General features: G+C 41.0%; 1 pseudogene across 1 annotated transcript; it reads right to left on the reverse strand.

Moving 5' to 3' along the window:
* Positions 1-11,869: 11,869 nt before the first annotated feature.
* Positions 11,870-13,253, reverse strand: LOC103740777 (annotated as a pseudogene). Its single transcript, XR_001872642.1, has one exon. The product of XR_001872642.1 is annotated as a heterogeneous nuclear ribonucleoprotein F-like (transcript).
* Positions 13,254-18,022: the final 4,769 nt, after the last annotated feature.

Genomic DNA, 18,022 nt, shown 5'->3' on the forward strand with positions numbered 1-18,022 from the left:
GAAGACTGGAAAAATAAATTCTGTTACATTTTATGAAATGCCATGCAGCTCTTAAAAAACAATAAGATATGTGTATACAGATATGCTAAGGTCTTCAAGACATATTAAATAGAAACAGAAAGAACAGAGCATAGAGTTCACTATGACCTCACTTTTGAGTAAGTGAAATGTCATTTTTGTGGCATTTACCCATTTCTTTACTTTTTAATAAGTTTATTTCTGCCCTGAGCTTGCTCATTTAGACTAAGACACAGCACTAGAGCTGACACAGAGGAAGGGAAGAAGCCTTAGTACACTGGAAGAAGTCAAATGGAAGAATGACCTTCAGGCTCTGTGTGCAGAGGCCACAGGCAGGTGGAGGGCCAGACACGATGTTAGGGACACAGCATTTCTGCCTCTTTCCAGCCAAAGACTCAGAGGGAAAAGGAAATGGAGGGAAAAGTTGAAAGCTCCAGGGCGTTTGCCCCTTTTCCGCATGACTGACAGGAAGATCCTGCCCCAGGAGGGAGGTTGTGATAAGACAAAGGTCCTCAATTTAGTGACTCCCTCCTTAGCTGACAGGTGACAAAGGAGTATGTATCAGTTCCTCTGTACCTTAGAAAGGGACAAGAAAGTGGCTAACAGTTTACAAAGGTATAGAGTAAGGGTCTGGGGCAGTGAGATTTGAGGGACTGTTTCATTGAGCTGCGGCCAGGCTTGCTGCTTCAGGAACTGCAGCTGGGCTATGCTGTCCTCGAGCTACAGGAGGGTGACCAGGGGGTCTAGGTGTGGCTCCTGCTCCTAGGACAGGTACCAGTGAGTGGCCAGATCAGTCCCTCAAGGGACCATTTTGGAGCAGAAGGCAGAGGAGTGGATACTGAAGCCACAGCAGTTCCTCAAAAGGAGTGATGTCAAAGTGAGAGGAGACTGTAAGAAACAGAGCAAGGCTTCTCTAACAAAGCCAGCCTCCTGGCTGCCCAGTAAGGATTGTCCTGGAAGGAAACCCATCCTTAGACCACAACTGAGGTGCTTCATGTCATATCCAACTGTGGACAGTAAATCAGTCAGAGATTTATTCCACAAAAGAATACATTGCATAACACTTCCAGAATTCTTAGATTACCTTTGGGGCATGGCGTGTTACCAGATGCTACTGTATATGAATGAGGAAAACTTTAGTATTTTTGTCATAGAAAATGTCACATTACAATTTTTTTACATTTATTTATATATGTGTGGGTATGGGCATGTGCTCATGTGTGTGTGTGCGTGCGCGCGTGTGTGTGTGTGTGTGTGTGTGTAGGTCAGAGGACAACTTGCTGAAGTCAGTTCTCTCCTTCCACAGTACAGGTTCTGGGAATTGAACTCAGGTTGTCAGGCTTGGTGGCAAGCACCTTTACCCACTGGCCCTGTTAAAACACTGTAAGTAGTCATCTCTAGAAGCATCGGTGATGCGAAATTAATTGTACTTCCCATTTATTCCTACATAAAAACTTAAAATAGTACATTCTTAAAACCGAATAATTTCTTCTATTTTACTGATTATTGCTGAACTCTACAGTCCCATATCCAAACCAAAAGGAAACTAAACTCGTTGAAACAACAACATCAGAAACAATTTTTTAAAGGAGGGGCTGTGAGTTATTAAAGATTCATTAGCTCCATAAACATGTTATTTTTAACTGAATTATTACCATACTTTTAGAAGATAATTTTTATTTTTAAGTAACTTCATATTTTAGAAGGTAAAGCTATTCCACTCCAGTATGGTCCTGAGTTTTCACAATGCAAGACAGCAACATAGAAAGTGACCGCAAGACTTCTGCAGCTTAAAGAATAAAACGACAGGAGTATGAGCAAGATAGAGTGCTTAGCTGAAGCTCCTGCAGCCAAGTGGCACAAAATCAGCACGTTTTGCCCTAAATTAAGTTACAGTTACAGTAAGGTATGTATTTTCACAAGCAGTGTTGTCTTTTAAGACAAAGAAAGGATAGCTAGACTATTACATCCAGGGATCAAACTCCATTTTTTGTTGGTATTTTTTTTAAAGATTTATTTTTTAGCTGGGTGTGGTGGTGCATGCCTTTAATCCCAGCACTTGGGAGGCAGAGGCAGGTGGATCTCTGTGAGTTCAAGGCCAGCCTGGTCTACATAGTGAGTTCCAGGACAGCTGGGGCTACAGGGAGACCCTGTCTCAAAAAGACCGGAAAAAAAAAAAAAATTAAGAATTAGAACAAACTAGTCACTACTCCAAATATGTTTCCATGAACCCATCAATAACAAATAAATCTCTGGTTGAAGAAGATACATTTTTGTGTGTGTGTGTGTGTGTGTGTGTGCATAATGTGTGCAGGTACCCTCAGGGGCCAGAAGAGGGCGTCAGATTCCCTAGAACTGGAGTTACAGGCAGTTGTTAGTTGCCTGAGGTGAGTGCAAGAAATCAAAACCAGGTCCTCAAAAAGAGTAGCAAGCATTCTTAACCTCTGAGTCAGCCCTCCAGTCCCAGCTCAGCTTTAAACTCCATATTTGACAATACTCTGTAGCCATGTAAGTATAAAAGTAAGACTTAAATGAAGCCATTAAACGAAGGCAGACAGATGCTCTGTTAGTGAATGCATATCCTTCACTAGTCTAAGACTGGTTTTCTTGCTTTGCTTTGTTTGTTTTAGGATCTATATCTGGAGACATTGGATCATAAAAGAATAATTTTTCAACATATTCCTAGGACACAAGAGGAAACCCTTTGCAGATATACTCCTGGGCATCCCAGATTTGGTATACTGAAGAGAGAGCTAGGATAGCTGACCCAGGGAATAAATTGATTCTCAACAGGCAAATAGCTGATTGTCAGAAGAATCTTAACTTCTAGAACCTTTCCTGAAAGTATAGCCTTGGGAAGCTGACAGACCTGGGTTTGAATCCTGTTTTGCTACCTTCTAGCTATATGAGGTATTTGACTTTTTTGAACTTTAGTGTGCATGTCTATAAAATATAGATTGTTGACATAGGAATAGATTGATTCAACAAATATTTGTCACCTAAGGACTATGTGTCTGGCACTGAGCCAGATGTTGGAAACACAAAGAAGATCAAGAGAAAGTTCTTCACTCTTGCATAGTACTTGGTCTAGCAAAGGAGACACACACAAACCATCATTCTAACACCACAAAATAATTTGTATATAGAGGCACACAGAAAGCAGTGACATCTCACCTGTGGTAAGGCTGCTAACACTCACCAAGGGTGAACTCTTCGGTCCTTCCAACCTCATGGCATTCTGACCCTTTGCAGCCGGTGACAGTGTTGGTCAGTAGGCTGAGAATAGAAGTAACAAGTCACTTCTGGGTGGACATATTGCTAGCACAATGGCCTCTGGTACTTTCTTTGCCATATCAACCAAGGAAGTCATTTGTTCTAATGATACAGTCACAGCATGGCAAAGTCTCTATCAGCTGTACCAGGGCAACTGCCCGAGTTTGGCCTAGATCTACAGCAGACTAGGCCCTAACTTGCAGTAACTGAGATGTGTGAGTTGTAAGTTCCTACAACATGATATGTCAACTAGCAAAAGGCATTCTGAAAATGGTAAACACTGAGTAATGGTGAGTGAAAAAGCCAGGGGAAGAAGTGAGGAAGAACTGTTCAAAACAAGAGCACAAGACCTACTGAGTTGAAAGGGCCTGACAATGTGTATAAATGCAAATACAGAAAGAAAGAAAGAAAAAGAAAGAAAGAAAGAAAGAAAGAAAGAAAGAAAGAAAGAAAGAAAGAGAAAGAAAGAAAGAAAGAAAGGAAAGAAAGAAAGAAAGAAAGAAAGAAAGAAAGAAAGAAAGAAAGAAAGAAAGGGAAAGAGAGAGCAGGCAAAGAGAGGCAGATGCATAGAAGGTCAAACTTCAGAGGACACCCCAGGCCATGTTAATAGTTTGGCCTTTGATCTAAAGGGGATGAGGACCCTACAGAGATTTCGAACAAAGAAGACACACTCATCTGTAGTTCTTGTAGAGGAAGGACTGAGGCAGGACTACTAATAGGAGATGAAGATGAAACTAAGCAACTTATGGAAAGTACCTACTATAGTACCTGGCAAAGAGAAGTACATGACTTCCCTTTTCCTTTTCTCTGCTTATGTATTAATGTAGTTTTAGAAACTAGCCAGCCTTCAATAGGGTTATAGTCAAGCTCAGTAAACCTTTTAGTACTCTGTAGATGTAAATATATCATAATATTGAAGTGTATGGATGAGACTATCTCATGGAGCCTTGTGTGTCAACAACCCGAATGTCTATAAGGAGGAAATTGGCTGAATAAACAATGAGACAGACTATATTATGTATTATATATTATATATTATTTACAAAAATGAAAGCCATGTTAACTGACCAGAATGGAGTATCAGCGATAGAAATTAAGTAAGGAAAACAAGTTTTAGAGTAATATTTACATTGTATGATTTTGTGACAAAAATAAATAAGTGTAACCCAATCTCAAGCCTATGTAAGTAATTAGAATGCCTATTTATAGCCATTTGCATGAGCCTGTGGCAGGGTGTAAAAGGCAGTGCAAACAGTTCACTGAGTACCTCACAGAGATAGAGGCTTGCCTTAGTTATAAGCACATGTGCTACTTTTAGACTTTGTTTTATAACTACTTGAAAAATTTAAAACCCCATCATGAAGACCTGGAATTAGCAATGTTCTTCCAACAAAGAAATACCAGTTGCAAAAGCACTAACACCAGTCTTTTAGCCATTAAGTTCCTTTTCTGGTTGAAGTTTCCTCTTCCCAAAGGAATGCAATTGTTTTTTAATCTTATGTCTACCTTGAGTTCTCTGTCATTATTAATTCCAATGGATTGAGCTACTCTCAGGGGAATTAAATGGCTTCTAGTCTTTGATGCTAATTGCTCCCTGAAAGGAAGCCTAGTTCACTTTTAGGAAATGAATGGGCCTTCCCATCAGGATGAGCAAGTTACAGGAGTTTGGCCTATGGGAAAAGGCCATCAATCTTCCTAACAGATTTCTTGGCCTTAAAACAGCAAAAGCATGCAAATCAAATTGAATCACTAAAAGTTCCCTGAAGTCAGGAGTCAAGGCCTATAGTAAGTGCTGATATTGTCAATCTAAATTAAAGAGGCACCACCCTAAGACACAGAATACCTGAGTTCATGTCCCCATGTCTCCATTTCTAGCCTCCTCTAACAGGTACTATTGAAAAGCAGCCCCTATTTCCAGACACTCTTAGGGGGCTACAGGCTGAATTGAAAGCTCCTCTAGAGCATTCAAGTGAAAATGTCCTCTTGCCTCTCTGGAGCACAGGAGAGTAATCAGAGACAATGACCTTAATTTGGGAATTGCATGTATAAAGAGAAGAGTAAGTAGAGTCATGCAAGAATGAGCTGGCCCATAGACAGAAAGGAGCTTGTTACAGCACAGTGGTTAAGATCACAGAGCCCTAGCTTCCAATCTTGGCTCTGCCTTTTCTAGATGGGTGCATTTGGGTGTGCTTGATGCTCTGATTTCCCACCTGAAAAACTGCTAACGCTGGGTGTGCTGAGGCACAGTGCGGCCTCCGAAATGTTCCCTCTTAGAAGGGTCAGCTGCCACAGTGGCCTGAGCTACCCCCAGGAGGAGGAAGCAGAGGCAACAGAGACTGGGGAGGGGAGAGGCCAAGAAGAAAGGCGTGCATGGTCAGTACCTTCAGTGAGACCAGAGCTGGTCAGATTAGGATGAAAATGCTTTCATTAGACTCAGCAATGAGGAAGTCGTTAGGACTGCACCAAAGCTGTCAAAAAGAGGAGCCAAACAGATGGTTTCCAAGGCAAGCAAGCAACATTAGTAACATTCCAAGATATCTAGGAATCAAGAGATACCTTCATAGAAGGTTAAAAATTTTAACACAAGCCTGGGGCATATGGCAAGACCTGGACTCAAAAAAGTTAAAATTAAAAGAAATTTAGAAAAAAGCTAAAAGAAGTCAAAATAAACTTTTACTAACATGTTCCTGGATGCCAAAGTAATACATGATGAATGCAGACAGCCTGGGGAAAAAGCACAAAGAGGAAAAAAGTCTTGTTTACCTTCTAAGGAGAGCTACATGTTTTCTGTGTGTATTCATTTACATCAAGACGGGATGAGAACAGTTCATCTTGTCAGTCTGCATTTGTCCAGTATCTTGAAACCTATTACCCTAAAGATACCTGAAGAAAATGCATGAGTGTTCCTATGACATCGGAGCAGACTAAATAATGTTAAACTAATTAGCAAAAGGAATAATAAATTAAAAATACATGTAAAGAAAGAAGTTCACCTTTTGCAGTACATCAGGAGCTCTGTCAAATTGATGAAAATTTAAATAAAAATGGTTCTCAAATATCTGACTAAAGACTCCATCTTTATTACAATAAAAGAAATGTGAATTAAAACTCCAGTGAAAACTGTTGGTTTTGCTTTGTTTTGTTTTGTTCTTTAATCAGGCGGGTAAAGATGAAGCACAGGACGCTGTCACCCTGTGATGACTGGTATGTGGAACCTCAGTAGGGGGAGCCTTAGGCTGGTGCAGCCTCTATCTGTCACTATCTGTCAAATATGCCCATATCCTTTGAGTCAGCAATTCCATTTCTATGAAACAATCCCACTGATACACACAAGTGAAATCTCACTTGGACAAGATTCTTCATTACAGATTTAGCTGTAACAACAAAAGATTGGAAACAACCTAAAATCCTATCAATGGGCCACTAGTCAGATAAATGGGATTCAAGGGATAAAAAGGAAGAAGCATCTCCTATTAAATGATGTCTAAAACATTCAATAGAGAAGGTTTCAATAACAATTATTATATAGCTAGAAGAATAAAAATAACAGAGAAGAAAATATGTTGCTTAGAAGCCCATGGAGCACTTCTAGAAGAGCTCATGAGAAACCAGTAGTCATTGTAGTCATTTGGCGTGGTCGATGTGACTTATTTTCATTGAATGCCTTTTCTATTTTTGAGTTTTGTGCCATTAAGTATGTTTTATTTGTGCAAAAACTACAAGAATAAAATATAATACTCATAAACAAGATTAAATCTGAGTCTATTAGCATTTTGTTTTGATATTGAATCTAGAGTCCTCAATCTAGATAAATGTGTTTTATCACCAAGACATCGGTCCCCCTTTTTTTTCACTTTTTATTTTGAGACAGGGTCTCACTAAGTTTCCTAGGCTACCTTTGAATTGACGTTGTAGCCTAAATAAGCCTTGCAATCCTCCTGTCTCAGCTTCTCATGGGGCTGATATCAGCGTTATTTTTTTGGTGGTCATGTCTGGACTTTTAGCTGACCTTTCCATTCTTACTCTGTCAGCTTTGATTCTTTTGTTCCCCTTTTCTCTTTTTCCTCTGTTCTACCTCCATCTAATGTAACAACTAAACAGCAATAGTTAGCATCAACTGACTGTTGATATACACAGTATATTCTAATAACCACTTAATGGATAGGGCTTCATTTTCACAACTACTCTCAGGTGGTAAATTTTATTTGCAAACTCCCAGGAACCCCAGGTACAGGAAACTGAAGCGTCTTGAGAAAGCCTGTTCTATATAGCGAGTTCCAGGTCAGCTGGGGCTACAGGGAGACCCTGTCTCAAAAAGACCAAAAAGAAAGAAAGAAAAAAATATACATAACAGAGCTGTATATACAGATATAAGCCATTCTAGCTCTACAATTTAGGCTTTTCTTAAAAAAATATACTACCAATGACATGCAATAAGCATATGTATTTAAAATAATATGTTCATCCTTGCTTATCATTTAAAATCAAAGGAACTTAATATTTTATATGGCTTTTAAAAATACATCAAATTTTATGAATAAACCAGGTAGATGCTAAGCACTTTACACAGGTTCCAACAGCCATGTGAGGCGAGGTACAATTGTTACTTCCATTTTACAATCAAGAACAATGAAGCCTGGTATTAAAAACTCCCCAGTGGATCATAGCTTGTAAATTACAGAACAAAGATGTGAATCTAGGCAGTTTGGCTCCAGGTCCTGTGCCATCACAATGCTGCCTGGAAACAGATTCAAACAGTACGTGACCCTATAAGGGAGATCAGAGGAGAACCTTTACTATTCCTGGAAATGGATCTGCAGAAGCTTCCAGGACGATCCAGGCAGGATCTGAGTCGCAACAATTAGGGCATAGAGACATCATAGTGTCGGCAAGTTGTCATTCTACCCTGCACTGAAACAGTTCTGGAAAGATCAACATGATTTGGAGGGTTGGAGAGTTGGGGGTAGGGGGTGAATCTTATCATAGAACCTCATGTGACCTGCTTGGAAACTGTGTCATGTAACAGAACCAAGTTTCTATCGGGGATTTTATATTTTACTCAATATTCTGAAGTTGTGCTATCATACAGTCAAGTGTCAACCAGGTTCCTGTCATTAGCGGGTGCTGTCAGAAACGGTCAGGGAATTAGATTTAATGGTACTGTTTGTTTTTGTAAAGCAACATCCTAGAAATATGCAACCGGGCTGAAGCAAAGATGATTCAGAAGGAGGATGTAACACAAATACAATGCCAAGAATAATATTAAGACGACTGATGCCTTGCCATTCTGCTGTGGTTGAGAGCTAAACACAGTCCAAGAATGAACAATTGTTTAGGGATCCTCAAAACCCTTCATGATTCTGGCTATCATATCTCATTTAGGGCCTCAAAGTCAGCCTCTTCATTCATCATCAGTCCTGATCAGGGAGAGACCATGACACATCAGATAACCCTAGTCTTCTGCATTGCTATCTTGTGTCAAATTCCTTCACTGTGTGACTAATCTTCAGTCTTAATTTGACCCATGGCTCAAAAGAACTGTGCTTGACCTCTGCGCTAACCCACAAAGGCATGATCCAATTGCTGACTGGGGAGAACCCAAGGGCATCTATGTCTCTAAAACAAGTTCTACCCTGTGCACCTTCTAACTGTCCCTTGATTCATCTGGAAGCCTTCGTTGGTAGGCATAGAAAAAGTGGCATACTTTGACCACAACAATCTTTAGTCCAACAGTTTTTAATATGTTGGTTACTTCTTTTTCTTACATCCCTCAAATAATATCCATATGATAACTAATCTCCATATAGAATTAATTTTGCCTTCAAAATATCCCTGTTTTTCCTTGGGCCCACTGGTATGTGGAAAAGTATTTAACAACTTGCCAAGAAGAGAAGGAAAGTTGGGGGAAGGCTCTGATTTGTAGTTTTTGCCGATTTTTATGGTGTAAATATTCTCATTTTTTAAAATGTAAAACTACCATAACGGGTCACTGAATGTAGAGTTGGGAAGAGAAGAGCACAATTTACTCTCTTGAGCCTAAACCAGCCAGCTCTAGTGGATTCTTGCTGGACTCCATTTGTTCTTAGATGATTGCAGCAGCCTCCAAGTCCATCTCTCCAGTTCCAGTCCCTGGGATCGTCTTCATGCTCACTCAGATTAAATACTTTCCTCACACCACGCGCTGCTCAAACCATCTCCCATGACTCCCTAGTCCCTTCACTTTCACCTAGTTTTCAACATCCTCCCCTGATTTTACCAAGCAGGGTTACTAGTGTTAACAAATAAGAAAATACTCAATTAATCTTGAGTTTCAGGTGAACAAGGAATACTTTATAACTTGATTATATAAGATTTAGTATATATATATATGCTAAAAATTTATTTGTGTGTATTTGAAATTTATGCAGGCACCAGCTTTTATTTGGCAATGTTATGCCTAATCCACCCAGACACTGATCTTAGGTAAATCATTGAAGTTTGAAGTTCATATCCTTATCCATAACAATAAATGAGTCAGTTCCTGACAGGGATAATGAAAAGGCATTTAAGTCTATTGAATGAGTTCTACCTGTGTATAGCCTAACTCTTCCCTCATTTAGCTGGTGGCTTATGTCTACTTGTTCATACAAAAAACCATCATTGTACCTGCATAAGCCTTTCTAGCCAGAGGGTGCTGAGGGCCTTCCTGTCCTTGGCAATGGTTGCTGCCTTGAAAAGGATCAAAAGCTTAGCCTTCTCTCTGCCTTTACTTACAAGGCAGAAGGCACTTCTTATTTTCCACATAGCACACTGAAGACTCATGCTAACAGGAAAAGCTATCTAGTTCGTAGTCTATTTTGAATTCATAAACTACTGATAGTGTTTTTCTATTTCCACATATCTGCTCATCAACCATAAGAGATGGGAAGACACATGCTGTATCTCTGCAGGTTCTAGCTCCTTAAACAACAAAATTTTATGTATAGGAGCACATAATTAGATCCTCCTCCTCTACTAATCTGACATGGGGCACCTTGACTCAGCGACACCTGATCGAATCCAAACAAAATTGGGCTGTTGTTGGTTGTTCTCCCGTCTTCATTCCCTTTGGTAGCTCTGCTCTACTCCGGAGTGTCCATCTGCATGGGTAGCAGACGCTACTCTTGTCATCTAATGGTGCTGCACCACTGCCTCACCCTGTCCTGGAACACAGAAGGTGAGAACTGAGTGTTGCCACAATTTTGATATGTAACTTTCAAAACTGATCTCAAGCAGCAAAAGTGTGTTGGTGCCATTTGGCAATGTTTACTCTTTCAACTAGAAACAACTGACCATAAGCATAATAAATTCTTTATTTGGGCTTTTGTGGTGGCGGTTTTGTTTTTTATTTGAGCTTTCAGTTTGGTTTTGTAAATGTTGTTTTTTTTTTTGTTTTTTTTTTTGTTTTTTTTTTTGTTTTTTTTTTTGTTTTTTTTTTTGTTTTTTTTTTTGGTCTTTTTGAGACAGGGTCTCCCTGTAGCCCCAGCTGTCCTGGAACTCACTATGTAGACCAGGCTGGGTTTTGTAAGGTCTTAAATATAGACAAGCATAAAAGCATCTTGCCTAGCAACCAACATCCAACAAATATTCGATTGATCCTATTTGCTAATCCACATTTACATAAAGAAGTTTAGAAGGAAAATAACATTGTGGTTACAGGATCCAAAGGCAGGGAGGCCTCTCAGAGCTTCACCCAGTGTATCAAAATGATCACAACTTGGTACTTATGGCTGTAGGATTTTTTTGTTTGGTTTGGTTTGGTTTGGTTTGGTCTTTTTGAGACAAGGTCTCCCTGCAGCCCTAGCTGACCTGCAACTCAGTATGTAGACCAGGTAGGCCTTGAACTCACAGAGATCCGCCTGCCTCTGTCTCCCAAGTGCTGGGACTACAGGCATGCACCACCACACCTGGCTTATGTGGCTGTATTTTTTTGGGGGGGGGGTGAAAAAGTCTTTAAGAAAAAAATTTAGTTAACAAAAAATTTTAACAAGTTTCACTTAGCAAAATACACCCAAAAGGAAATCACAGTACAAAGAAAGCTTTAAGTCGAGGCCTCGCCGATTCCTACAGTATTAGTATTATGTCTCAATTCTCAAAACTAACTTTTGAAAAGCTTAAACTTAACCTAAAAGATTTTAAATGAAAGTATAAACTAGAATGAACATGAGAAATGCTTGTTTTTGAACCAGGGCTCTACCACCTTTGAGCTCTCCAAAAAAGCACATCTCCCCAATGTGTTCACTGAGGTGTGCTGTAAAAGATCCACACTTAACATACTTAAACTACTTTAACTCAGCTAACATCACTCTGAAGTATACTACCAAAATGTTAATTGAGAAAAGCAGAAAAAAAACAGTTTTAGTTTATTCAATATTATATGCTAGAAGAAAAATTTGCATGAGAAACACTGAAGAGGTAATTTTTTAATCCAGATTTCACAAACTCATCACGCAAAGTGGGTCTCCCAGCTTCCTCTAGACTTATAAAACTGCTCTTCACTGCTTATTGGCTGCCTGTGAAAATTTTTTTTGATTGAAATAACTTGAATGTCTCTACAATACTAATCATATCTGCCCATATTGTTCTGACGGCTGTAGCCAGCCCAATAACAGCCACTCACTGACTGGCTCTCCAAGCCACTATAGGTGGCCTGAGCCACTGCAACGCCCGTGCCCTGCATCACCTAACTGCTATAAACCCCATTGCTGGCCCCGGTTGTTGAGTTCAGGAAAAGTTCTATGTATCTATGTTGCATGTTGGCCCTGTCCTTCGACATAGCTGCCACCGCTTCTTCATGGGTGGTAAACTCAACATCAGCTTTCCCCATCACTCTTCCATCAGGCCAATCTCAATATGAACTCTTACAGAGTTGAGTGGAGAGAAGTAAATGTCGTTCTCTGTTGCTTTGTAGGGCAGCCCCCTCATGTGGACACAGTGGCCAGTGGTGCTCTGGGCTATGAACTCGCTGTCTCCATATCTGTGGTCATATATTCCTGAGAGACAGTAGCTGAGGTCTCTCCCAAAAAAGGTCAGTGGTGAAGCCATAGCCATTGCTGAGACCACTGTATTCTTCGTAGCCCCCATAGCCTGCACTATAGGCACCTAGACCTCATCCTATCCAGGCCTGCCTGCTTCACAATGCCAATGTACCTCCAGGCTGTGCCAGGCCAGTCATAAGGCCCAGTCCTCTGCACAGACATGAACTTCAGAGGTGGATCTGAGTATGACCTTACTTCCTCCTGACTGCTCTTGAACACTTCAATATACCTGTGCCCTATTCTCTTCTTATGCTTCCCCAGAGCTTTCTCAGCTAACTCCTGTGAGGCAAACTGCACGAAGGCCTCCCCTGTAATCTTGCCTCTGGGTCCACAGGTAATGTGATCCCATTTGGCACAATTTCCAACCCTGAGACGAACTGAACAATTTCTTCCTTTGTACATCCAAACAGGAGTCCCTGAAGCCTCACAAAGCCATCATTGGCAATGTCAGCGCTGTTTGGACCACTGTGCTTCAACACCCAATCCATCTCCATTCTGTGTGACTTGAACACCTCAATATTTCGGTGTCCCATGCTCCCCGTGTCTTTTTTCAGAGCCAGTTTTAATAATCTGTCTCAGGTTCAGCAAAAGCCTCACCACTCTGCGCCTTCTCTAGTGTAAATGAAATGAACACCTGTGACCCCACCATGAATTGTGCAGTGGGAGAGGAAGTTTTGTACGTCCTCAATTGAGCAAAACCACGGTAGGCCACGGAGTTTGATCACATAACCTTCACCTCCCTCAGGGCCCAGCATCATGGACACTTGACAGGGCTGATGTCACACAAGCTTGGACAATGTTTTGTGGCTTAAAGAACCACCAGGGAGGGATGCCTTCACCAGTAGACACTTACGGAAAGTAACAAGTTTTCTTCTGAGGAGGGGAGGAGTGACTTCTACTTTCAGTAAGCAAGGGTGGCTCACAGCCAAAGAACCCCCAAAAATCGCAGAGGGCTCCAGGGAAAGTCCAGGTGCATCTTCTTTCTGTTCTTAACCTCGGGCTCCTCGGCAACACGCTCCATGTCACACTGGAACCTCGCCGGCCCTCCGAGCACCTTCAGGAAGACGAAGGGCAGTCCTGCTTCCCTAACAGAGCTGGAAGAACCATGGCTGTATTTTTTAAAAGAGATCTAGAAAAGAAATTTTTGCTGAAATACCCAGTGCCTACCCATTTCAACATCTGAATCCTAAGAGAGTCATGGCTGTCTGCCTCTTGTCTACATCACCTTCCTGATCATCAGGGAGGATATCTGCTTGTTTGCTTTGTAGTGGATCTTACCTCATCTCCTTTTAGAAATACAGTTTCTCTTGTACAAGGAACACTATCGCATTAGGTAAGTAGTCCCCTAGGGAGACATAACCAGGTCTGGAGTAGAAAAGAGAGAACCACCTCTATAGCAAATTCCTAAATCAAACTCCTTATCCATTTATTGCTTTGTGAAACCGGTTCCAAAAAAAGAATTTAAAAATACTGGAGGTAACAAGCCCCATGAAATGAAGAGCCATGAGATCATCTCTGCCTGTGGCAACTTCCCAAACACCTACCACCAGTGAAGAGCAAGGGCTATTCACTGTGAGTCCAGCCAGGGCCTGGCTGTGTACTGGGCCAGCTGATAAGCAAACTTCAAATCAAGCTGCAAAAGCTTCATAATGCCTAACAATCAGCACAACTTAATGGTTTAGAGATTATATTATTCTATGAACAACTAATAAGTTCATCCCCAAGGAAATCCAGTGATTATTTTCAACATTGTGCATCTATAAACTTTGCTTGATGTTTTCCTTCTGAATTCTAACAGTTCCCCTATATTCGGAGAATTAGCCAGAGTGTTTTGCCTGCAAAGAAGTATTTAAAAGAAAGAAGGGGAAAGAAAAGAAATAACCAGGACTGATTGTACAAATTCATAATCCCAGCTATTCAGGAAGCTAAGGCAGGAGGAGCAAAAGTTCAAGGTCACTTTTCACATAAACCTACAGCAATGGTGTCAGCATGCACAAGGCCCATGCAAACTTAGGCAAACAAAATACCCAACACAGAACTGTGGAAATGAACAGCAAGCCCCAATATTAGTCAAAGAATTATTGGCAGCTGATTACTACTGGGTAAGGAAGAGCAGCTCTCCTTGGAGAGACTCTAGATAGGCTGAATAAACCCCAGTAGATGAACTTGCACTAAGGGACATCTCGGGATATCTCAGGACACTAACTTTACATAATAGGCCTTAATACAAATGACAGAATGTAGGAACTCTATTGGGTTCACCTCACTATGGGAGGGTGCCAAAGGGGAAGGGGGAAGGGGGTATAAAGATGATTTTATGTATTAAATACACAAAAACTCAACAAAAAAAATTTTAAGTTCAAGTTCAGCCTGGTGAACTTACTGAGTCCCTGTTTAAAAAGTAAAAGTAAAAAGAGGGATAGGGATATAACTTAGAAGTAGAGTATTTACCTAGCATTCAAAACTCTAGGTTCAATCCCCAGTACCTCAAAAACAAGAAAGAAGGAAAAAGAGAGAGGGGGAGAGAGGGGGGAGAAGGAGGAGGAGGAGAAAGGGAGGGAAGGAGGGAGGCAGGGAGGGAGGAAGAGAAAAAGCTTCCAGTACTCTGATTTTGGAATGATATATGCATATATATGAAACATATATAATGAAACAGAATGATTATAGTATACAGGATGATAACAATTATTACAACTGAATAAGATTACTTTTACTTTTATTTCTTTTTCCCTTTCTCTATTTTTTTAGTTTTACACATTGAAAAAATATTACTTGTGTAATTCTTTTTTTAAGCTAGAATATTTGACTTTGATATTGATAGCACTCCTACTTGTGCCATAAGAAATATGCTGTCTCATTTCACTAACACGTCTTCATGAAGACCTTCTGGCTTTTCCTGAATCAGATTACTCTGCCTGAAGCAGCCAAGATCCTGGACATGTCAAAATGGACAGCTCCCTAATCAGCCAAAGCAAGTCTGCTAACTGCTTTTTGGGTGGGAACTAGATGATAGCATCAGAGGTTGTGACTTTCAATAACCTTTTCTTAATTTTAAGGGCATCTGCCAGAATGACTCCATTAGGAATAGACTCTGGGTTGTTTGGCATGGCTAGTGAAGAGGTATGGAATCCCAGAACACGGACAGAGTACCAAGGCAATGAAAGAATTCAGGGATTATCTTTCTGGAGTTCTGAGATGGGAGACTATCTTGCCCCTACATCTTCCAGTTAGTCATCATTTCAAAGTTCCCAAGTGCCAACAGCTGCACTCCTGACAAGAAATCAGGGATTTGGCAATGCTGTAAAAAGTCCAATTCAGGGAAACCCTATATTCAGCCAAAAATTTTTGCAACCTCATCCTAAATCCTGGAGTCCAATTCATTCAGTAAGGCCACTGGGACCTTCACAAGCTAGCCAAAAAGAGCAGCTATATAATATCAGACAGAAATAGCCCTGGGCTTGAGTCTTCTTCTAAGGCCAACCTTCCCCAGACTACAAACCTAGAGCCAGTAACTTTCCTGAACCTGTAGTGAACTAATTAATCATAGAGAAGGAATACACATGACAGTATATCTGCTGGTTGTTCAGGAGACATGGTAGAATCTAAGACAGTTAGCAGCCTAACTAAGGCAATTAGACACCAAGCCCCCAAACAGACCTTTTGGAAACAGAAGTCATTTCCAGGCATTGTGATTCCTTTTTGAAGCTGACTAGTAAAAGAAGTTATACATTCTCTCCAGCCACCGCCTCTCATCTACCCACATCTTACCTATAGGAAAGCAACACAGAAGAAACATGGCTTCCAGGGTAAGAGATCTAGATGTCATACAACAAGAACCTTCAGGGAACACAATACTGCCACCCAGACATACAGACTGTGGAGACCCAATAGCATAGGAGAAACAGCAGACCTCACAGAATGGTGACAGTAGACAGATACCCCATGCTTCATGGATACTTAGATCTAAGTCTACCAAGCAAAGAGGAGTCAGCACCCTGGGGAGCTGTGACCTTGGTGTATCTGTTGGTCAATGATTCTACCTGAGAAAAGAGCGAGAAGGAGGGAGAGAAAGAAGAGAGGGAGAGGGAGACAGAGACAGAGGGAGAGGGAGAGAGAGAGAGATCATAGAATTCAGTGGTGTGAAGGAATCACCTATAATTCTTTAACCTGCTTACCTGAATCTGAATTCTTCTGTTACACTTTATATCAACTCAAGTGGTCCTTGCTTCAGGAGTAATAAGACCCATATCTCAGAAATTCATTTTGTGGAAATTTTTCCATTTTGAAGCTTAGAAAGTCTTATCTACCTTCTTGAATCCAGCTTGCAAAAATATAGAGGAGACTTCACTCAGGGGAACTAAGACAGTCTCATTTTAGCAAATAACTATTCAAAAGGGCATGGGAGGGAGGTGAAATACATCATAGGCAGGCCAACAGAATTCCCTGGCCCTGACATAACATATGATACTTTCGGATGGGTACCTAGGACCTTAACTTTGAGGGAAGAGTGTAGAGGGAAACAGCCAGTGCTTTACATGCTTAGTTTCTGCCCATGACACTGAGCTTAGAGAACTGAGTTCTTCGGAGAAACCAAAGGTGGTTTCAAAGACTCATGAGAATAAATTAATTGATTGCTCTGAGTTGAAGTTTCCTAATTTTGAAGCATAGTCAGCAGCCAGAAATACAGAAAACCCATTCCACAGATGGAGAAGAGAAAAACCTCACAAACTCAGCCTGAGGGATCTCCCTGCCCTGGGGTGGCTTCCAAGGTCACAAAGTGATTTCTTATCAGCAAACGAGTTGCAGAGGAGCTAGCTTATCAACCTGTTGAAATCGGGACACTCTCTTTCTGGCAGGTCCAGAAACCAGACAGAAGCAGGCACAGCAGGATCCCAAGCAGGGAGTCTTCCTTGTCCTTGAGAGGCCTGGAAGAGTCCACTTTTGTAGAAGATAACTCAGCACATAGCAAAAAAAAGGAAGGCACAGGATAGATGAAACAGCAGGGCAGATGTGCCCTTCATCTGGCCTTAGGAGAGCTAGGTCTAGCCCTACTGCCCCTTTTCCCTCAGGAAATCTGAGGCCAGACCAAGAAGTTGTCAGGAGCAATAATGGGACATCAGAACTAAAGGTGTAAGACCAGAACTTGGACTGAACTTGGCTGACAGCTGTCAAGAGCTTTGGTCAGTTAGCCTGGCATACCATGTCTTCCTGATATTCTCTCTCCAAGTAATATCAATACTTTTCCCAACACAAGCCATTTCCAGCACCTCCATCCCAGAAGAAGCTGTTAAATTACCCACTGTTTCACTTTGCAAATCTCCTCTGCCTTGGTGACAAATAAAACTATATTGTAACAGCAATTGCAAGTTTCCTAGTGCCCAGTGACTTCTCTTTTTTCCTTGAGATACTCCCTCTTGTTAAATCATAGGGCTACCAATCTCCAACCCCCTAGACAATAATCAAAGAGCACATTGTCACAGCTTGAAGATGCGGAGAGCATTTCTCCTTTGGCAGCCTTTAAGTACCAAATGGAAATTCCTTTCTTCCTCTCAGCTCAAATGTATTACTGAACTCTGAGTAGATTCCAACACCATGTAAGAAAGTAGACACAGCCAGCACTACATGTTGATAATGAAGAGAACTTCTTTTCCTCCCCATATACTCCCATCTGTCAT

This window comes from Nannospalax galili, unplaced genomic scaffold (genome assembly GCF_000622305.1).
Source record: "Nannospalax galili isolate Female #2095 unplaced genomic scaffold, S.galili_v1.0 scaffold158, whole genome shotgun sequence".
NCBI lineage: Eukaryota > Metazoa > Chordata > Mammalia > Rodentia > Spalacidae > Nannospalax > Nannospalax galili.